At 37.4% G+C, this 24,619-nt stretch overlaps 1 pseudogene; it reads right to left on the bottom strand.

Annotated features, from left to right (window-relative positions):
• Positions 1–20,855: 20,855 nt before the first annotated feature.
• Positions 20,856–22,449, bottom strand: LOC102264911 (voltage-dependent anion-selective channel protein 3 pseudogene; annotated as a pseudogene).
• Between the last annotated feature and the right edge of the window lie 2,170 nt (positions 22,450–24,619).

The following is a 24,619-nucleotide window of genomic DNA, read 5'->3' on the forward strand; positions in this document are numbered from 1 at the left end:
TAATGAGAAAACTGAAAGAGAAATTAAGGAAACAATTCCATTCACCATTGCAACGGAAAGAATAAAATACTTAGGAATATATCTACCTAAAGAAACTAAAGACCTATATATAGAAAACTATAAAACACTGGTGAAGGAAATCAAAGAGGACACTAATAGATGGAGAAATATACCATGTTCATGGATTGGAAGAATCAATATAGTGAAAATGAGTATACTACCCAAAGCAATTTATAGATTCAATGCAATACCTATCAAGCTACCAACAGTATTCTTCACAGAGCTAGAACAAATAATTTCACAATTTGTATGGAAATACAAAAAACCTCGAATAGCCAAAGCGATCTTGAGAAAGAAGAATGGATCTGGAGGAATCAACCTACCTGACTTCAGGCTCTACTACAAAGCCACAGTTATCAAGACAGTATGGTACTGGCACAAAGACAGAAATATAGATCAATGGAACAAAATAGAAAGCCCAGAGATAAATCCACGCACATATGGACACCTTATCTTTGACAAAGGAGGCAAGAATATACAATGGATTAAAGACAATCTCTTTAACAAGTGGTGCTGGGAAAACTGGTCAACCACTTGTAAAAGAACGACACTAGAACACTTTCTAACACCATACACAAAAATGAACTCAAAATGGATTAAAGATCTATACATAAGACCAGAAACTATAAAACTCCTAGAGAACACAGGCAAAACACTCTCTGACATACATGACAGCAGGATCCTCTATGACCCACCTCCCAGAATATCGGAAATAAAAGCAAAAATAAACAAATGGGACCTAATTAACCTTAAAAGCTTCTGCACATCAAAGGAAACTATCAGCAAGGTGAAAAGACAGCCTTCAGAATGGGAGAAAATAATAGCAAATGAAGCAACTGACAAACAACTAATCTCAAAAATATACAAGCAACTCCTCCAGCTCAACTCCAGAAAAATAAATGACCCAATCAAAAAATGGGCCAAAGAACTAAATAGACATTTCTCCAAAGAAGACATACAGATGGCTAACAAACACATGAAAAGATGCTCAACATCACTCATTATCAGAGAAATGCAAATCAAGACCACTATGAGGTACCATTTCACACCAGTCAGAATGGCTGCGATCCAAAACTCTACAAATAATAAATGCTGGAGAGGGTGTGGAGAAAAGGGAACCCTTTTACACTGTTGGTGGGAATGCAAACTAGTACAGCCACTATGGAGAACAGTGTGGAGATTCCTTAAAAAACTGGAAATAGAACTGCCTTATGATCCAGCAATCCCACTGCTGGGCATACACACTGAGGAAACCAGAAGGGAAAGAGACACGTGTACCCCAATGTTCATCGCAGCACTGTTTATAATAGCCAGGACATGGAAGCAACCTAGATGCCCATCAGCAGATGAATGGATAAGAAAGCAGTGGTACATATACACAATGGAGTATTACTCAGCCATTAAAAAGAATTCATTTGAATCAGTTCTAATGAGGTGGATGAAACTGGAGCCTATTATACAGAGTGAAGTAAGCCAGAAGGAAAAACACCAATACGGTATACTAACGCATATATATGGAATTTAGAAAGATGATAACTATAACCCTGTGTACGAAACAGCAAAAGAGACACTGATGTATGGAACAGTCTTATGGACTCTGTGGGAGAGGGAGAGGGTGGGAAGATTTGGGAGAATGGCATTGAAACATGTAAAATATCATGTATGAAACGAGATGCCAGTCCAGGTTCAATGAACGATACTTGATGCTTGGGGCTAGTGCACTGGGACAACCCAGAGGGATGGTATGGGGAGGGAGGAGGGAGGAGGGTTCAGGATGGGGAGCACATGTATACCTGTGATGGATTCATTTTGATATTTGGCAAAACTAATACAATTATGTAAAGTTTAAAAATAAAATAAAATTAAAAAAAAAAAACGTGAATAAGCAAGTGAAAAAAAAAAAAAGTTGGTGATGTCATCCAACCATTTCATCCTCTGTCGTCCCCTTCTCCTCCTGCCTTCAATCTTTCCCAGCATCATGGTCTTTTCCAATGAGTCCGTTTTTCACATCAGGTGGCCAGAGTATTGGAGTTTCAGCTTCAGCATCAGACCTTCCAATGAATATTCAGGACCGAGGTCGTTTAGGATGGACTGGTTGGATCTCCTTGTAGTCCAAGGGACTCTCAAGAGTCTTCTCCAACACCACAGTTCAAAAGCATCAATTCTTTGGCACTCAGCTTTCTTCACAGTCCAACTCTCACATCCATACATGACTACTGGAAAAATCACAGCTTGGACTAGATGGACCTTTGTTAACAAAGTAATGTCTCTGATTTTTAATATGCTTTCTAAGTTGGTCATAACTTTTCTTCCAAGGAGCAAGTGTCTTTTAATTTCATGGCTGCAGTCACCATCTGCAGTGATTCTGGAGCCCAAAAATACAGTCTGTCACTGTTTCCATTGCTTTCCAATCTATTTGTCAGGAAGTGATGAGACAGGATGCCATAATCTTAGTTTTCTGAATGTTGAGTTTTAAGCCAATTTTTTCACTCTCCTCTTTCACTTTCATCAAGAAGCTCTTTAATTCTTCTTCGCTTTCTGGTGTCATCTGCGTATCTGAGGTTATTGATATTTCTCCCAGTAATCTTGATTCCAGCTGGTGCTTCATCCAACCCAGCATTTCACATGATGTACTCTAGGGTGACAATATACAGCCTTGATGTACTCCTTTCCCAATTTGGAACCAGTCTGTTGTTCCATGTCCAGTTCTATTGCTTCTTGACCTGTATACAGGTTTCTCAGGAGGCAGGTCAGGTGGTCTGATATTCCCATCTCTTTCAGAATTTTCCACACTTTGTTGTGATCCACACAGTCAAAGGCTTTGACATAGTCAATAGAGCAGAAGTAGATGTTTTTCTGGAACTCTCTTGTTTTTTCGATCACCCAATGGATGTTGGCAATTTGATCTCTGGTTCCTCTGCCTTTTCTAAATCCAGCTTCAACATCTGGAAGTTCACATTCATGTACTGTTGAAACCTGGCTTGGAGAATTTCAAGCATTACTTTGCTAGCATGTGAGAAGAGTACAGTTGTACGGTAGTTTGAGCATTCTTTGGGATTGGAATGAAAACTGACCTTTTCTGGTCCTGTGCCCACTGCTGAGCTTTCCAAATTTGCTGGCATATTGAGTGCAGCACTTTCACAGCATCATCTTTTAGGATTTGAAATAGCTCAATTGGAATTCCATCACCTCCACTAGCTTTGTTCATAGTGATGCTTTCTAACTCCCACTTGACTTCTCATTCCAGGATGTCTGGCTCGGATTATCTGGGTCATGAAGATCTTTTCTGTATAGTTCTTCTATGTATTCTTGTCACCTCTTCTTAATATCTTCTGCTTCTGTTAGGTCCATACCATTTCTGTCCTTTATTGTGAATGACAAAATTCTCCCTATTTATTTTCTTGCTTTTTAAGGTTACTTTATCCAATCATTCATTCCCTATCTTTGAATTATGAGTACCATCCATATTAGAAGCACCTCTAGTTATTGTAGGTACAGTATATTGTCCTGTCCCATTTTATTTGGTTTGCTCATGTGACTGCCTTGATCCTGCAATGTTAAGGAGCTCTACTCAATAGAAGCTTTTCATATGCTGTATGGTTTAATTTAGTCCCTCATGTTTCTGCCACAAGTCATGAGAAGATCATGTCCTGGGTATCACTGATCCAAAGAGAACAAAAAGACAGTCTTGAACCAAAATGTCAGCCAGGAGCAGACATCAGTCAATCCCAACCAAAGCTAGCATAAGTATACAGCTTGCTTGTACACAGTGAGAAAGAAATAGATGCTCTTCATGGTGAACCACGGAATTTTAATTATTTCAATGCAGTGCTATTTCAGCTGAAATCTGATCAATATAGCTTTCAAAGATTTAGTGGACCCATGGATAATTCTTAATTTACATCAGTAATTCACAAGGCTTTTGTGAAATTAAGCTAGAGGTCATGAAAAGACTGGGAAGTCAAATAATACTGGGTAGTTGAAATAAAATAATCATATTTTAAAATAATTAATGCTTCATACCATTGTTTTATAATATTTCACAAAGTTTGGTGCATTAATACATAGAAGTATATGTGTGATTATACTGTATATGTGGTGCTGGGTGCTGGTGGAGGGAATGTTTTCTTTCGATAGAGTAACCCAACTTTGCCATTCCACTACCTCTCAGTGCCATGCCCGACTCTTTGCGACCCCATGGATAGTAGCCTGCACCAAGCTCCTCTGTCCATGGGATTTTCAAGGCAAGAGTACTGGAGGGGGTTGCCATTTCCTTTTCCAAAAAGTATTGGTAGAGTTCTTATTTAGTTCTGGTGACATTTCTGACTATTCCCCTATTGTATTAGTGTGGTTGGAGGCTGTAAGTAAATTCATGGAGAAGCTAAGAATGGACATATAAATTGTTTCTATTCTTTTTTTTGGAAGCATTTGGAATATTACAAGGTGCATTGTTGGTTTGCACATACACATATGCACACAGATGTCTGACTCTGTCACAGCCATCAGTCTACTGCACAAATGTTCCTTTTATACATCTTCACAAGACTGAGCGCACACACACACGCATAGCAAAATGGGCCACATTCCTGTTTCTTCCTCAAAATCATATCCACCAGAGCTGCTACACAGGTATATTTTTATCACCTCTTCCTTTACTCTTGCCAGTATCAAATGAGGTAGCAAATCCATTCTAGGCTTTCAGACCAAAGTCTATTAGCATTTTGCAAGGCCAAAACACAGATGGGTACTATTTTTAATTTAAAAGCACAATCAGATGTTGAAAAGGAAAAAAGTTATCCTTTTAAAACACTAAGATAAATATATTCTTTTAAAAAAGATTCATCATTTTTAATTTGTCCCAACTTATAATAGCTAGTCTTATTTTTAAATATCTTAATTATTATTGGAGAAGGAAATGGCAACCCACTCCAGTATTCTTGCTTGGAGAATCCCATGGACGGAGGAGCCTGGTAGGCTACAGTCCACAAGGTCGCAAAGAATCAGACACGACTGAACGACTTCACTTCATGTCACTTCACAGTCTTGTTTTATTCATATTGTTAAAGTGTAAAATACTTATCTTGTTACACAAATATGAGCATAACCACACACATCTTTTATAGAAATTTCCCAATAAGATGTCAATTAAAGAAAGAAAATATAAACTTTTATTGCTAATATCTATGTTAGGTGCCAAAGAGGTATATAGCAATGAAAAGCTCTCTTATACTATTTAATGCACTGAAGTATACAAATGTTTTTCACATCCTTAAACACTGGAAACTCTGCAAATCAAAGTTTATTTCTTGTAGTTGTGAATAATTATGACATTCACTCATCTAATCATAGGACTCAAACCTACCATATATCTGTCGTACTCTTTTGGTTCTATATTTTTCTCTATTCAGAAGGTGAAAGTAGGCATAATTTGGGGGTCTTTTTAAAATTAAAAAATCCAATCAGACTTAACTAAGATCTATGCTTTTTAAAAAAAATTAACATTTTATTTTGTGATACCTGCTGATGCACATATAATTGTAAAAAATATCACAGAGATCCAATGTATACTTTACTAATCCCCCACCACCTCAAAAAGCATCTTGAAAAACCATAATACATTATCACAACTAGGATACTGATAGTGATACAGTCAAGATATAGAAGATTTTCATCACCACGGAACCCTCCAGTTGCCTTTTATAGCCACCTGCAAGGAGATCCAACCAGTCCATTCTGAAGGAGATCAGCCCTGGGATTTCTTTGGAAGGAATGATGCTAAAGCTGAAACTCCAGTACTTTGGCCACCTCATGCGAAGAGTTGATTCATTGGAAAAGACCCTGATGCTGGGAGGGATTGGGGGCAGGAGGAGAAGGGGATGACAGAGGATGAGATGGCTGGATGGCATCACTGACTCGATGGACGTCTGAGTGAACTCCGGGAGTTGGTGATGGACAGGGAGGCCTGGCGTGCTGTGATTCATGGGGTCGCAAAGAGTCGGACACGACTGAGCGACTGATCTGATCTGATCTGATCTCACCTTCTTCCCTCAGCCACCTTTTCCTTGACCTGTGGCAAACAGTAATGTGTTCTCCAGTTCTATAACTTTGTCATTTAAATACTGTTATATAAATGGAATCATGCAGTATGTAACTCTTTGGGATTAGCTTTTTCACTCAGTATAATTCTTAGAAGATTCAACCAGACTGTTTCATGTATTGATAGTCTGCCCATTTTTATTCTAAAATAGTATTTCATATTGTAGATGTATCATAGTCTATTTAAACATTCACCCATTGAGAGATATCTACATGTGTTCCAGTTTTTGGCAATTATAAATAAAGCTTTTAAAAACTAACATGTACAGATTTTTCTGTAAATATAAGTCTGTTTCTGTGGGATGCATACCTGGAAATATAAATGCTGGGTCATATGGAAATTGCATGTTTAGTTTTTTGTTTTTGTGTTTTTAATCTAACAAGCTATTTTCCAAGGTGAAATCAGCCTTTCATGCCTGGAATAAACATATCATAGATACCATATACAATCTTTACTACTGCTAGATTCTGTTTGCTAATATTTTGTCAAGGACTTTTACTACTATATGTATGAGAAATATCAGTCTATAGTTTTCATTTTGTGTACAGTTTTTGTCTGGTTTTGACATCAATCTAGTACTAGCTTCTAAAAATTAACTGGGAAGTCTTCTCTCTTCTATTTTCTGAAAGACATTGCATAGAATCTGTTTCACTTCTTTTTAAACATTTGGTAGATTTCAGTAGTGAAACCATATGGACTTGAAGATTTCTTTTTTGGTAGTTTTCAAACTACAAGTTAAATTCCTTAAGAGGAGTTTAAATTAGGCAATTTAAATTGTGTATTTCATAATGGTGAGTTATGGTAATTTGTGTTTTTAGAAGATTTAGGCTAATTTGTCAAGTTAACATACAAAGTTTAGGGATATTCTAAAAGGGATTGTGTGTGTTCTTACTTATCCCAATAACCAGCAGTCTGAAAACTTCCAATTCTATATGTTAAAAAGCGTTGTTTATGAATCTAAAGGCATTGGTTGGAGTGTCAGGAGATGGTGGAAACACTTCCTGTTGATGCAGGCAATGAAGATAACATTGTGCTCCTTGATTAACCTGCTAGACAAAGCAGAAAATCTTAGACATGAGAACAAGTAACAGGTGCAATCCTGATGTGTTGCTGAAACCAGAGAGCTCTGCCAGTTGCAGCATTCGCTTCCTCCCTTTTTGGGATGGCCCGGCATGAATGGCTGAGGCATTCTCCTGATTCCTAGTTAAAATCTGCAAGTGTTGGCCACCGTGACACTCTCCCACCCTCTGGCTGGGGCTAGCAAGTATAAGGAGTCTCAGCATTATCCTCTTCCTGCCAAAAGTCAATTCAACACTCTTCAGGCTTCTGGTCGGGGCCAACAAAAGCAAGCAGTCATGGCATCCTCCTGCTACAATCACAAAGCTGACATGCAGACACAGACAAGGCACTATCGCACTGCAGTGCTAAAGCCCACAGGCACAGCATTTTCCCAGTGATTTCCTACAGCAAGAGAGCAAGTCTTCCCCCTCCACTTTCAAATTTCCTAGCTAAAGAAAATGGGTATATGCAATCCACACAAGGGATACTCCTTGACTTCCTGGCCCTCGTGGCCAAGGGGACTGGTGATTCTAAGCTCCGTGGTACCATAACAATCAGAAAGAAAGTTATTGGCAAGCTATCACAGAGCAGAAATTTCACAGATAGAAGACAAACACAATCCCAGACTTCCTGTGAAAAAGGGCTGATAGGAAGAAAGACTAGTGTTTGTGATCTTACCCAAATATCTGCTAAAAAAATCACCTGGCTATTTAACAAAATGTGATTTTTTTTTTAACTCATGTATTCAAAAGAGGAAAACATTAATGATGGAAAGGACAGGAAGAGTTGGGTAAGACAAATGGACAGAACTGGCATTTACTGAGTATCACCTAATTGTTATGCCCTGTTAGACAACTTAAAATGTTAATCATTTTTTCACCATTTTCTTATCTTTGTTTTAGAGGTGAGTAAAATTAAAGATGAAGGAAATGAGCCAGCTGGCCCAACATTACACAACTTGTGAAGAAATTCATATGCAAAATCCATGATTATTCTCTTTCTAATTTATTTATTAAATTAATGGTGGCTATGTGGTTGACCAGAGATATTTCCAAATATCTATAGATATGCTAACAACTTTAAATAATTTCCTAAGTCAACCAAAATCATATCAAAATTGAAAGACAAATTCATAACTTAAACTTATCTGTAAAATGAAATCTTAAACACTATCTTTAAAAAACATTATTTACTTGGAGTAAACTTCTTGGTTTTCAATATTATTAAACTTAACAGATAATTGAAAAACAATATTCTCTCAACTGGACATAAGAGGCCAAAAGATATAAGTCCCAGGATAGGATCAACCATGGGGACTGAGAGCTAAGAGAAGAAGTGGTCAGAGAAGCTCATTTTGATCTCCCAAAGGAACAAGTGTAGCTGGGTGGGAGTTTCATCAGATTGCCTCAGAGGATGAGTACTAATTTTATTTTATCTGAGATCTTCAGAGTCTCAGAGCGGGAAGGGATGATGAACTCGTCACTGATGAAGAGACACTGACAGGCCATTATTCATTATGAAAAGTTGGCCTAAACTAGTCAGTTATTGTCAACAAGAAGAGGGATAACAGAACTTAGAACAGGAAATGTAACTTTTTTCTAGCAAGTATGATGCAAGAATCTTAGCTCAGGAGAGCTATTATAGTCAGTGAAGAACTAAACATTGCTATTTTTCCACAAAAACTAGAAAGGGAAAGATAAAACTTCAGATGGTAAAAGGAGACTGCAAGGGAGACTGCTATGGAGGTCCTCCAGGGTCCAGGCTGGCGAGTCTTTAAGACACATTATTACTAGGTGTTTCATTATGGAAAAATAGTTAACCTTTCTGAGTCTGTTTTTCACCTGCAAAATGGACTATCATGAGGACTGAATAAGATTTTTAAATATAAATATTATAGTGCAAACTAAGAGGTTACTGAATACAAAGTGAGCACTCAGAAAATTTTTGTTATTAACTAGGGACAGAATGTGAAGACTGGAAATGTGTGATCTGGATAGCAATGCTTTTCTGTCAGATGAATCTCTCCATCTCTCTTTCCGCTGACTCTTCCTACACTTGCATGTGTGCGTGCTCAGTGGCTTCAGCCGTGTCCAATTCCTTGCGACCCCCTGGACTGCAGCTCTCCAGACTCCTCTGTCCATGACATCCCCCAGGCAAGAATACTGGAGTGGGTTGCTGTGCCCTCTTTCCATGATCTTCATCACCCAGGGATTGAATCCAGTTATTATGTCTCCTGCATTGGCAGACAGGTTCTTTACCACTGGCATCACCTGGGAAGCCCCTTCATATACTAAGTCAATGCTATAAGCAACGCCAAGAGTTTACATAAAAAGTGTCTCAATGCTGCTGGCAACATCTAGATAAAATATATTTATTACAAAAGGTATGTCTAGTACTGATTTCATTTCTCCAGGATTCCTTCAAGTACATCTTATCTCTGGGCCTTCAAAGCACAATAATTTGTTTCAAGATCAAGACTGTGAAACAAGAAGATTCTGAGCTGACCTCTCTAATAGATACATCAAAACTACAAATACATATAGAACAACTATCTCTGAGAATTACCTTAAGACTGACAGAACAGATTTTGTACTGTTAAGGATATAAAGAAAAGGCCACACTGAGATAGATAGGAGAAGTCAAGATGAAATCTAGGCAGAGCCCACACGCCTGTCACAGCCACATAAGCAAGAGGAATATCACAACTGCAAGAGGGTCCCCAGAAGAGGAAGGGGTCTGAACTCCACTTTAGTATTCCCAGCATGGGGACCTGAACTGGGAAGACAGACTCCCATAACATCTGGCTTTGTATATGTTTTATTCCTTTGTTCCGCCTAGCTACATGTACAAACCCTAGTTAAAAGTAATTAGAGGGGAAAATAATGTAACTTAAGGGAAGTTCTGCAACCACATAAGATGCAAAAAGCTTGAATAAAACATCATACTCCTCCTAACAATGAAAAACCTTTCAGTTCAGTTCAGTTCAGTTGCTCAGTCATGTCCAACTCTTTGAGACCCCATGAATCACAGCACGCCAGGCCTCCCTGTCCATCACCAACTCCCAGAGTTCACTCAGACTCATGTCCATCGAGTCAGTGATGCCATCCAGCCATCTCATCCTCTGTCATCCCCTTCTCCTCCTGCCCCCAATCCCTCCCAGCATCAGGGTCTTTTCCAATGAGTCAACTCTTCGCATGAGGTGGCCAAATTACTGGAGTTTCAGCTTCAGCATCACTCCTTCCAAAGAAATCCCAGGGCTGATCTCCTTCAGAACAGACTGGTTGGATCTCCTTGCAGTCCAAGGGGCTCTCAAGAGTCTTCTCCAACACCACAGTTCAAAAGCATCAATTCTTCGGCGCTCAGCCTTCTTCACAGTCCAACTCTCACATTCATACATGACCACTGGAAAAACCATAGCCTTGACTAGACAGACCTTTGTTGGCAAAGTAATGTCTCTGCTTTTGAATATGCTATCTAGGTTGGTCATAACTTTCCTTCCAAGGAGTAAGCATCTTTAAATTTCATGGCTGCAGTCACCATCTGCAGTGATTTTGGAAAAACCTTTAGGTAATGTATAAAATCATAATTCGAATCCTTCAGAAAATTGAGATTACAAGCCAACCAGATGATGTGGATTTCAAAGAATGAGAGTCTCTTCCAGTGAGAGATGAAAACACTAAACTCTCATTATTGTCAGAGCATAGGAAAAAGTAGCTGATAACTAAATAGTTAAGTATTTTAAGAAACTCTTAAATCTGTTTATGCTTCAGTATGACAGTTTAAAATCTCTAGAAGTGTCAGACATACGAGCTACATCAACTTGTTAGGTTTTTTCCAAGGGCCTCTGTAATAGGTGCTCGAAAAGAAATGGTGACAGGGCAGGAGACCCAAAAGAATTCCCCTCAAAAGACACACAGAACGTCTGTGTAGGTTTTACAGTGGAACAGGTGAATCTGTAGAAGCCTTCAGATTTCTGGACCCTGTATGAAAATAAAGTGAGGATCAGCAGTCCCTAGAGAAAAGGCTATATACTATCCCACATGCTAGGCTTTTCTGTGCTATAAAGCAAATATTGGCTTACATTAAGTGAGAAGCAGGAGATTGACCCATACAGCAGATCAGCTCTAACATAAGGCACAAGCCATCTGTCAATGAGAGAGAGAAAGGAAACACTTTCATATCTGGTCACTACCTGTGTGCTCAGTTGCTCAGTCACACCCAATTCTTTGCAAACCCATGGACTGTAGCCCACCAGGCTACTCTGTCCATTGGGATTACCCCAGCAAGAATACTAGAGTGGGTTGTCATTTCCTTCTCCAGATGTTACTACCCTAATACCACAAAAAAGTTGGCTGCCACTGGGGGAGGAGAAAAAAGTCCTTTTGTTCTCCAGATGCTGCTACAATATTCATATAAAGTAGAATGCTACTGCCACTGATGGTAGTGAGGGAATCTCACTTGCACTCAACTTGTCCCTCATCACCAATAAAAGACAAAGTTAGACTGCCACGGGAATGGAGGCAAAGGGAAAGATAACCCATCCTTGTAAAAGTCACAAGTTGTCTACCATTAGAGGATGGGAAAAACTGAAAAAAAACTACCCCTGCGATTTTGCCTGCCTCACACACATAATGTCTGCTTAAGACTGCTGTTGTATTAGAACAGAGATATCTCCCTATATCAACCATTATCCTTTACCAAATCATAAGCAATAGCAGCCTGTGACAAAAGAAGGAACTAAAGCAGAGAGAGTGACTTTGTTATGAAAGCATGCAGGGCAGCACACAGGGCCTGCTGAAAGCTTAGGGTAGAGAAGAAATACTGGGAAATCCTCTGGAACTCCAGCCCACAGACACGGGCAAGCTAAGACAGTTCACTACAAAAGAAATTTGAAGCCTTTGGTTCACTGAGGGCTTCCCTGGTGGCTCAAATGGTAAAGCGTCTGCCCGCAATGCAGGAGACCCAGGTTCAATTCCTGGGTCAGGAAGACCCTCTGGAGAAGGAAATGGCAATCCACTCCAGCACTCTTGCCTGGAAAATCCCATGGATGGAGGAGCCTGATAGGCTACAGTCCATGGGGTCACAAAGAGTTGGACACGACTGAGCGACTTCACTTTCACTTTCACTTGGTTCACTGAACGCAATCATAGAAACAAAAAATGTAAACCCAGTACAATTACTAACTAGATTGACTTTCAGTTCAGTCACTCAGTCGTGTCCAACTCTTTGTGACCCCTGAATTGCAGCACGCCAAGCCTCCCTGTCCATCACCAACTCCCGGAGTTCACCCAAACTCATGTGCATCGAGTCGGTGATGCCATCCAGCCATCTCATCCTCTGTCATCCCCTTCTCCTCCTGCCCTCAATCCCTCCCAGCATCAGAGTTTTTCCAATGAGTCAACTCTTCACATGAGGTGGTCAAAGTATTGGAGTTTCAGCTTTAGCATCATTCCTTCCAAAGAAATCCCAGGGCTGATCTCCTTTAGAATGGACTGGTTGGATCTCCTTGCAGTCCAAGGGACTCTCAAGAGTCTTCTCCAACAACACAGTTCAAAAGCATCAATTCTTTGGTGCTCAGCTTTCTTCACAGTCCAACTCTCACATCCATACATGACCACAAGGAAAAACCATAGCCTTGACTAGACGGACCTTTGTTGGCAAAGTAATGTCTCTGCTTTTGAATATGCTATCTAGGTTGGTCATAACTTTCCTTCCAAGGAGTAAGCGTCTTTTAATTTCATGGCTGCAATCACCATCTGCAATGATTTTGGAGCCCAAAACATAAAGTCTGACACTGTTTCCACTGTTTCCCCATCTATTTCCCATGAAGTGATGGGACCAGATGCCATGATCTTAGTTTTCTGAATGTTGAGCTTTTAGCTACACACAAATGGCTTAACAGAAGTGTTATTTATGCCCATTACTGGGCATAAGTAATATATACTTCAGTTTCTCTTGTTCTTTTATCACAATGTACCTCATTTTTCAAGAATTATAATACATACACAGACAAAAGAGGAAAGTCAAGAAAAATGAACCAATTGTCAAGAAATAGAAGAGTTAACAGAACCAGGTCTGCATATGCCCAGATATAGAAACAATATTTAAATAAGCATAATTAATATGTAAAATGGCTTCGCTGGCGTCTCAGATGGTAAAGAATCCAATTGCAATACAGGAGACCCACGTTCAAATCCTGGGTTGGGAAGATCCCCTGGAGGAGGAAATAGCAACCCCACTCCAATATTCTTGCCTAGAGAATTTCATAGACAGAGGAGCCTGACGGGCTACAATCCATGGAGTCACATAGCTGGACACGACTGAGTGACTAACACTAACTAATATGTAAACTAATCTAGTGGAAAAACCAGACAATAAACATAATCAGGAATTTTAAATGGAGTTAAACTATAAAAAAAAAGATCAAATGTACATGTTAGAAATTTTTTTAAATATATCTGACCTGAAGAATTCCTTTGATGGTTTTATTAGCAGATTGGATACAGTAAAGAAAAAAAAACTGTACTTTAAGATAGTTTAATAGAAATGATCCTTATGAAACAAAGAGGGAAAACAATTTTTAAGAAAAGTTAGCTAACAATAACGAAGAGAAAAATGCATTCAAAATCTGTGAGACAAAACATAATAAAATACCTATAACTGGAATCCTAGAGAAATGAAGAGAGAGACAGACACAACAGGACATAAAAAATTATTTAAAGAAAAAGAGACCCATGGCCAATAATTTTCCAATATTTTCATAAGACAATAGTATACAAATTGAAGAAGCACAATGGATCCTAGAGAGAATAAATTAAAATAAAATAAAGAACACTCTTAGGCATTTATTAGCTAAAAGGTGAGGATCCAAAGATAAATAGAAAATATTGAAGACTGCCATAGGGTGAAACATTTCAATCAGAGGAACAAAATTAAAATTATAGCTCGCCTCTCATCATACACTTTCCAAGTCATAGAACAATAAAATATCTTTAAAGTTCTAAAAGAAAATGTCAAACTAGAATCCTATATACAGCAAAAACATCTTTAAAAAGGGCATGATAAAGGACTTTCTCCTTTTTAGATAAACAATTGCTGAGAAAATTTATTGGGTTCAGTGGAACACTGAATCAGAAAGTAAGCTCATGTCAGTGACTCCATATCTTGCTTTAAAGTTTGACTTTATTTGGCAGGTTATAGGGAATCTCTGAATTACTTTTTACCTCAAAAAGCGGTCTACCCTCCTACACTGTTGGTCAGAATGTAAACTGGTACAGGCACTGTGGAGAATAGTATGGAGGTTGCTTAAAAAAACTAAAAATAGAGCTACCATATGATCCTGCAATCCTATACCAGGGCATACATCCACAGGAAACAGAGGGATGGATGAATAAGTGGTACATATATGCAATGGAATATTACTCAGTGATAAAATGAATAAAATACTGCCATTTGCAGTAACATGGATGATCCTAGAGATTGTCATATTGAGTAATATATGACAAAGACAGATATCATATGATATCTCTTCTATGTAGAATCTAAAAAAGGGTACAAATGGAGTTATCTACAAAACAGAAGTAGAGTCACAAATATAGAAAACAAACTTAAAGTTACCAGATGGTAAGGGGAGAAGGGAAGAGGGAAACTGAGAGATTGGGATTAAGATACTCAAACTGCTGCTGCTGCTGCTGCTACATCGCGTCAGTCGTGTTCGACTCTGTGCGACCCCATAGATGGCAGCCCACCAGGCTCCCCCATCCCTGGGATTCTTCAGGCAACCCACTGGAGTGGGTTGCCATTTCCTCTCCAATGCATGAAAGTGAAAAGTGAAAGTCAAGTCGCTCAGTCGTGTCTGACTCTTAACGACCCCACGGACTGCAGCCTACCAGGCTCCTCTGTCCATGGGATTTCCCAGACAAGAGTACTGGAGTGGGGTGCCATTGCCTTCCCCAAGATACACAAACTACTATATATAAAATAGATAACTAAAACAAGAAAATAGGTAGCTAATAAGGACCTACAGGTCACTCTACTCAATACTCTAATGGTCTATATGGGAAAAGAATCTAAAAAAGAGTGGATATATGTATAACTGATTCACTTTGCTATACACCTGAAGCTAATACAACACTGTAAATCAACTATACTCCAATAAAAATGTAAATAAAATCTTTATAGATATGAATTTATTCCTAAAAATAGTTCTATGAGGCAGATGCTATTACTCCTGCATATAGAAGACATGAGCAAGGCCCTAAGACATTAAGACAGATGATGGTGAACTGGGAGCCCTAGGCACTCTGGCTCTTTGTCTTATCCCAGTGCCTCCTGTCTCCCTCACCACAGATGCACTTCCCAGTCTTTGCCACCCTGCTGGGACCCTGGAAAGCTGACTTGGGAGTATGGACTCCAGTGAAGATGTCTCTTTCCCTCCAGCTTCTGGTTATGTTCAACCAATAAAGAGAATGGAGGAGAGGGATACGTGCATATTTATTCCTCTGGCTTCCTTCTTGTAAGGTGGCTGCTGGCATCAGGCTTTCCTCCATCTAAGATTACTTCTATTAGGTGACATATCCTCTCTGAGTTCTGGTAACTATTGCCCTGACCTCATTACTCTGGAATTTCTAGGTATAACACTTGTTCTTTAAAAGATAATGCACCTAGAGTGCTTACACACACTTCAGATTGAGTGTCTTCTTAAATTTTGTGCCTTCAGTCCCTAGCTCCATCCCTGGTCACTCATTATCTAGCATTCCATCTGTTTTTTGCTGAGACATTGACCAGTACATGTTCTAATCATGATCTACTGATCTATTCTGCCTCCTAAAATGCTCAGAAAGACTAAGTTAAATGGCCCTGCCAAATGATGACCATGGGGTCAAGGCTAAGAGACTCAATTTAGAAGCAACACATTTTTAAATAAAATAATTTTATTTAAATAAATAAGAAAAAAAAGAAGCATTTGCCAAGTTGATTTCCATGACAAAATTACCTGTCTATTCTGGAATGATTTGAAAACCATTGTGCCTCTTTCCTTGTGTGTTTTTTGAAAATTACCATTGGATTCAGAGCTTTTAGCAGCATAGGCATCATCACTGACAATTATTTACACCACTTATAAAAACTTCCATGTCCATTGAAATTATCTTGGAGTTTGTAACATGCTGATCATCAAGCAAATTGCATACAGATTCTACCTCAGTAGCTCTGAGGTGGGATCCTGAATCAATATTTTCATAGGCATTCCAGATGATGCTGATGCACAAGATCCATGGATTACATTTAGAGATACAACTAGGCTATTACTCTACTGATGGTTCATAGGATTGGCATATCTTTTGCTAATTCCACAATATTTTACTTTCTCAATTATCCATACCATCACCAGGTGCAATTAGGTTCTGTTGATAGAAGCAATGGAAATGTTAACTGTGGTGGCCAGAAGACAGGCATATTCTGGAGTGTAGTGGAAAGTCTCACCTCCACTGGAGCATAAAACAAAATAAAACAATAACAAAAACAATATACAGTATTAGTGAATAACAAAGACTTATGAGTAAAGATTCAAAATAAAGATAAAGATTCATAATAAAGATACTTTATTAAGTGATAGAATTAAGGTGCTATGACAGTTCAGTGGATCAATCTATTTTTAGGTAGACTGCCTTTATACTGGCACATTAATCTTATTTCATGGGCCTATACAAATCTTAATCTTATTTCATGGGCCTATACAAATTTGTCAAGTTCACTCTGGGTATATTACTTGTTTAGTTGCTAAGATGTATCTGACTCTTTTGCGACTCCATGGACTGTAGCTCACCAGGCTTCTCTGTCCATGGGACTTTCCAGGCAAAAACACTGAAGTAGATTGCCCTTTCCTTCTCCAGGGGATCTTCCAGACCCAGGGATTGAACAGGCATTGCAGGCAGAATCTTTACCGCTGCATCACTGGGGAAGTCCATGGTATCTTACTAAACAAAGTTAGATCTTTAAAAGCGCCAAATTTCTCTCCTCAAGTTTCAGTAATTTATGAAGATGATAGAGATGAGAATAAACGCTATGAAACATATGACATAAAATGATTATGCCTCCTTTATATACTCTTTTCCAATCACATTCATTATAATGACATTTATCATCTACTTAACAAAATAGTTCCTATACTTCAGTGAAAAAATTAAAATAAATAAAATAAAATATTTCCTTTCTTTCAATACATACTTTTCATAAATAATATATATGAGCAAACTCTGAGTATAAATTCCTTTGTTTTGAATGACAGTGTGCATGTTTTGATAACTTTTGCTTAAATAATACAGCATTAACTGTCCTAGAGGCTCTCTCTTGTTGTTTTCTATTTCGCATGAGGAAATTTGCAAGCTGAATGCTACATTAACATATTCATTTAATGAGGCCGTGAGATGACATGTAAAACACTGACTGTCCCTTCTCTACCAAATATTTAAATAGAAAAAAAATACTCAAATTGTAACTTTCAAGTTTTCTGTCAAATGACATCATGCAGCAATTTAAGAGTAGACTTGGTGAAGCAATAATACAACTTCGTCATCTCACTTCTCTCAGTATAAGCAAACCAGCTTCTGTTGCTAAAAGTTTTGAATGATTCTAAGTTTTTTAGTAAAGAAAATAACAGTGAAATTATGATGTTTTAAATCTACAAAGCAAATAATGTCCATCTTGGAGAGCCCTGTTCTGTATCACCTGACTTTCAGAAACAAGTATTTCATAAAAACACCATTTACTTTTGTTTTAATTTACAATTATTGAAATTTTAATAAGGATTTTGCAGCAATATCAGCTATCACATAATGCCAGGAAGGAATTATAACTTTATTGCAGCCCACACTGACAGCCAACTCATAAAAATGAATGACATTCTATATCATAACATCTCATAGGCTGTTCAGAATGTTAATAGCTTACTTCATCTTTCTTTAGCGTAATGAGGCAGACAGTGTAACAATACTCAATGTGAAAATGAAGATTAAGAAAATCTGAGTTAAGGTAGGAAAGTAACATTTAACAGAATTCAGACAACATTCAGATTAAAAGTTTCAATTAAAACACTGTTAGCAAGCTTTTTATCACAAAAGCAAAGCTTTGTCACCCAAGACCAATCACTATTTTGAAGAATATTTATTTATCTGTAGACACCGTTAGCTCTTCTATTCTTCTGTTTTTCATTCAACTTCTATTTATAAAATGTTACAAAGTTTCCACCAGCACTCCAGAATTCTTTGACTCAGATGGAACTATAAAAGGTCACTGAATTAAAATAATTGCAAAAGAACCTTATGGACACATAACTGAAATAATACTTATCTCTATTTAAACCATTCATTAATCCAATAGCCTTAAACTTCCTAGCTTACCTTTGGATTGAGATAAAACCAAAGACAGATGAGGGTACGTGAGTTTTTCCTTAAATGTATCTATGATTTATTAATATAAATTTCATATAAATACAAAAATGTATTATATAATAATATACTATAATATATGATTTATCTGCCTTCTCCAGTGGCTTAGAAGGTAAAGTACCTGCCTGCAAAGAGGAGGCACAGATTTGATCCTGGGTCAGGAAGATCCCTGGAGGAGAACATGGCTACCCACTCCAATATTGTTTCAGGAAAATCCCATGGACAGAGGAGCCTCATGGGTTATGGTCAGACATGACTGAAGTGACTAAGCACATATAATTTATAAATATAAATTGTATATAAATACAAAAATATATTCCATAATAATACATTATGATATTATATATATTTTTTCCAGTTCCATGTTTATGGGATTAAAAATGCAATAACCATGAATAAATAAAACAAAGTGAGATACTTCTAGTAGCATATAAAACTTAAAACTGGTTGTCCCTCTTTGTAAAACTATACAGCAATACAAAAATTGAGTACTTTTCAATCTAACTTTGTATAGAATTGAGAAATTTATTTTTTGTCATCTTTCTATGCACTACACAGAATTTTTTAGTTAGCTGGGTTGCCCAAACTGCTGAAATAAAATGGCAGAGAAAGCAGTCAAGGTTAGCCCCAGATGGGGAACAACGGGGTTTTCATTCTGAAGCTGAGTACAAATGGGGGAAAGTAAAAGGGATTAGAGGGGCTTCCCAGGTGGCGCTAGTGGTAAAGAACCTGCCTGCCAATGCAGGAGACATAAAAGATACCAGTCCGAACCCTGCGTCAGGAAGATCCTCTGGAGGAGGGCATGGCAACCCACCCTGGTATTCTTGCCAGGAAAATCCCCATGGACAGAGGAGCTCGGCTGACTACAGTCCACAAGGTCGCACAGAGTCGGACACATCTGAAGCGACTAAGCACACAAAAGTGATTAGGGACAAATTAACTGTGCCTAATAGACTTCTACAACCACTATTATAATAAGAGAATGATAATGTGTCATTTTTGAGAGTCGTCATACTTCTTGTGTGGATTATTTATGATGTAAGAAGAAACTAAAATACTAGAAAACACAATGTTATTTCACACTTTAAAACAACTAAGATTTATTATCATGAAATTAAATTTGTTCCTCATTTTTCAAGGTGTTAGAATAGTGTCAATTCCCTTTAATGAGTGCTATGTCATCATTAGCGATTTGATATTTTCTAAAAACTTGTCTATTTAGTAACATTACTTAATTCAGAGGAGTGCAGAATTTCTTGACCATACCAGCTAAACATTTTTAAAAATTTTGTAACTTATGCTAACTGCACATTTGTTTTCATATATTATCTAATTGTAAGAAATCTTAAAAAAAAAGTTTTCATTTTCATTCAATGCTTCAGTTACCATGAACTCTTATGGATAATTAAAATTCTTCTGATGGTACAATTATACAGCTACTTTGAAACAGATTTAATGACTTGTTGAAATCTTTGAATTTATCACATTATGTTAATTTTTCTTGGAAAATCTCCCTATATCCTTCAATTGTATTTAATATTTGTTCTATTAATGCATTATAAATTCTTTTATCTGTGACATCTGACTATGAATAAAGGGAATACTTGCTTCCATTCTCTTTCATTTTCATTATCAACCTAGCTTCATATACTGTGACACAAACTGTATTTTGGATCCTAACCTTAGAAAATCAAAGTTTGTCCTTCCTTTTTAGAAATGGTGACCTCTAAACTTTATCCTTTTACACAATATGTTTTTCTTTTTATTTTTTTATGTTCCAAATATGATGGGTTTATTTTATCTTATTCCAATGCAAAACCAAAGATTCCACTATAGAACAGAGGCAAATACATTACAAGATCATAAAAAAGTGGTGTATGACATGCAGGACGTGATGGACAACTGGAGGGTTGGGTCAACTTCTTTCTAACATGACACTACACTATTGCTGAGGAAGACATTTAAAATAACACTGCAGAACTGAACTGAAATGCAGCAGGAACATGATGACTTCTAGACATTCCTTCAAGTACCTCCCTTAGGATGGACTTGTTAGGTAGGCCTCAGTGTGGAGAGGATTACAATTCTTCAGAATAATAAAAAGTTCGCACTATTGAAATTTCACAAAAGAATTTTAAGGTCAAAATATAGTGGGTTCATTTCTCTTCATCTCTAGGGACAAAGCTGATGCTTTACTCAAAACCTAGTTCAAATCCCAGCCCAAACTTGTGGCCTCCTGCATTGATATTCTTTCTATTAATTAGAGCTGACAGGGTGAGTTTCACTCTGGGTAAAAGGGTCTGAGTATAACCCAATTCAATCAGACTGATATTATTTACTTTATCAGATAGAGAAGTTCTATATCCAGGTTGTACTTAGCAGGGATGCCTTAATGGCTGTCATCACTGCTGGTCGTCCACATTAGGTTTATTGATGTTTCAATCGTCTCGTTCGTCTTTTGGTAGATGGACCCTCCAAATTCAGTGCCATTGTTCATGTGAGTGTGCAGCTGGAAGTCTGTGGCCTCGTAACCCAGTGGAAAATTATTCTGTGACAGTTTGGATTTGGCTGTGTCAAAATTCATCTGATAGCCTGCAAACCAACCTTCAAAGTCCAGCATAGCCCAATCATAGATGGTTGGTCTAGAAAAATCTGTATCAATGCTACTGTCAAGACTGAAACAATCCTGTTTACATGAGGCCTTTAATTTTCCACTCTCCTTTTCTTTTCTTGATACCATTTTTAGTACAAAAATGGTATCAAGAGTCAGTTTCAACCCTTCAGCCAACGTATTCTCCAAAGAGATTTCTCTTCCAAGAGTACTGTCTGTGTGCCACTTTTGGGTGAGGGTCAGCCCACAGTTACAGATTTTGTATTTGACCTCTAGGTTGCCCTCCCTATATTGATATAAACATGACCAGAAGTAGAAAATTCAACTCCACTACATAACTTGGTTCTCAGATCTATTTGACCATGCCAAACCCATATCCTTTGTTGAAGACATCCTTGGCAGCCTTTCCTAGGTCACAGTAAGTCAGTGTTACACATATCTCCAATGAGAGGGCCTGACAGTAAGTTTTAAGTGATATCTACCCAGGTGGCTCAGGGTTAAAGAATCTGCCTGCCAAAGCAGGAGACATAGTTTCAGTCCCTAAGTCAAGAAAATCCTCTGGTGAAGGAAATGGCAAACCACTCCAGTATTATTGCCTGGGAAATCCCATGGATGGACAGAGTAGTTTTGAGGGCTATGGTCCATGGGATCACAAAAGAGTCAGACGCGACTTAGTGACTAAACAACAACAACTATCGTTAAAGAACATAATTTAGCTGTTCACTCTCACAAGGACAAAGACAACATATACTTTCCAAAGAATTAAAATGAAAAGAGAGACCTCAGCTTCCTTTGCTGGCCCTAGTCCTCCTTGCTGATACCTGGAAAAGTAACTTGATATTTTAGAACATCATCTTATCTCACACATAACGTGGGCATATCTTTTTTGTTTTACCTTGGTAAATAAGTAGGCTAGATTGAGCTATGTTTCCCTCCTTTCTTATCAAATTTGAGCAGTTTTAAACCTTGCTACATTTCAAAAGAGTAACATAATTTTCAAAAATGATGTGGATCAAATCAAGGACGGAAGGTGCAAAGAAGGGGCAGGGCAACCACTAAAATAAAACAGTCCAGAAATAATGAGTTAGATGTCGAGTGCAGCCCAGGGAGGCACACACCTTAGTGGCTAAAGAAAGAATTTTAGAGTCATTTGGACATAGTGGCTTTTGGCACATTATCGCTTACCTCTTTGTGTGTGGTTTTGTTTTGTTTTGATAAATAAAGCACGGATAATAAAACCTGCCTCTGAATGTGGGTATAAGAATTAAATAAAATCATGGAGGTGAAGCATTTGGCACAGTACCTAGCAAATAACTATTTGTATTTCTACGTACTAGCCTTCATTCATTTGAGACTTAATGGCAAGATGGCATGAAAGAAAACCAACAGTTGCAGTATAACCCAAAAGTGATCTTTATGTTTCAGAATATTTTAGTAAAGTTTCCCACCAGATTTGAGAGACTTCATTTATGCAAAATTCAAGCAGCTCATCTAAGAAACAGCTCAAACCTTGTGAAAAATGCATCCTTCTGGAAGAAACTGAAGATGATGAATGTAAAACTGTCTAGATGTACAAATCTAGATGTGCAGTTTTCTGATACAGCTGTAGAATTAATCTAATAAGATAACATTATAAATCACTGCAAATGTACACGGTGTAGTTTCTAAAACTTAAATTGACATTCTTGTCTGAGTTGTGAAAATTATGTAATATGGCTTAAGCTATGTCAAGTAAATGCTTCTGGTGGAGTAGGGAATAGAATGATGTAAATCAAATCTATCTGACTAATGATTTAAATAAAGGTATAAGATTTAATTTGAATCTCATTGATCCCAACTCTAGTCAATTTTGGATTAGCTGTGAGTGGAGATGAATAAGGCAAACAATTCAAATAATTTAGGAACTGATGTAGTAAATGATGTTATGTCAGTCAAAGAACCTGTAGCCTCTTACTCTCTGAAAAGAGACTGGATACTCACTAGAAGTTATAAACTAACTTAAGTGGTATTCAAGAGATATATCAATAGGTAATGACAAAACAGATTTATCATTTGGATGACCAAGTCATAGACAGTATTGTGGAAAGAAGATAGCTTGGTTAGCTTATGAAGTAAAAATGAAAAGAAAAGGGAAAAAAAAAAGATCAAAGAACTCATAGATACATCATCTGAACAAAACTTTCTGGCAGTACCCTGGCTGGCTGAACTCATTGGCATGGGATCCAACCCAAATTCAATCTGAATCTTTACACAGCCGCTTATTAGCGATGCTATCTATAGTAAGTCACTTAACATCTCTGAGTCTCTAGCTTTGTCATCAATAAGAATAATAACACTTTATCTGCATTGTTTTAAAAAGGACTACAGATAAAATATGCAAAGCATATTAGCAAAACAGTAAGTACTTCATAAATGGTAGCTATTCTTATAAAATGATAATATGATGATTACCCCTTGCTACAAATTGCCCAATTTTGAGAGCCCTTAAGATTATTTTCTCTTGGGAGGCTGCCCTTTATGTTTAACTGGATTGCACTTGTGTATAAATGAATGAAAATAGAAAATAAAGTAATTTGAATTTCTAGAACCTTGTATTCTACTGCGAATGCCAACTCCCACTCTGGTTGATACTTAGAAAAGATAGGAAGCTTATGCAGAAAACATCACCTTTATTCTAATCAAGCCTGGTCAAGAATGGAGAAACCAAACCTCACTGGTTATCTTCTACAAAATTAAATGAAAATACTTATATATGGCAAGCTTGTAATTATATAATGTGCCAAGTTGCTTCAGTCATTTCCAACTCTTTGAGACCAGTGGACTTAAAATATCTATTCACTGATTTCTTACTTTTATCACTGATTTTTAGGAGGAAAGTTTATATTTCTTTTGAATTTCAGGGATAATCTGTAACATTTCTTAATAATCTACATTAAAACTTTTGACCTTCAGTAACACCAAGAAAAACTTTTAAAAAATAAAAGGATTCTATTTTAACGCATGTCTTTCTCAGGAATGATTGTTCAATACTTGCCTTATATTTGCATAATTAAAGATCACAGTTTTTTAATTTTTTTATTAAAAAGAGAAACTGCAAAGGTAAATTCATGTCACAACCTCTTTAATACAGAAAACTGCTGAAAGCTTTGAAATTACTGTCTTCCATAAACCTTTTAGGAATTTTTTTAAAAGAGTCTTCATGAAAATATGATACTCATTACAAGCATTGAAGAGAGGTAAATAAAAGAAAAACTTCCATGCTAATCTAAATAGGAGGTTTGCCTCCAAAAAAAGAAGTCTGAGAGAGATTTGATTTAGGCTAGATTTGATTTAAGGCTTCCAAGG

Source organism: Bos mutus, chromosome 10, assembly GCF_027580195.1.
Source record: "Bos mutus isolate GX-2022 chromosome 10, NWIPB_WYAK_1.1, whole genome shotgun sequence".
Taxonomy (NCBI): Eukaryota; Metazoa; Chordata; class Mammalia; order Artiodactyla; family Bovidae; genus Bos; species Bos mutus.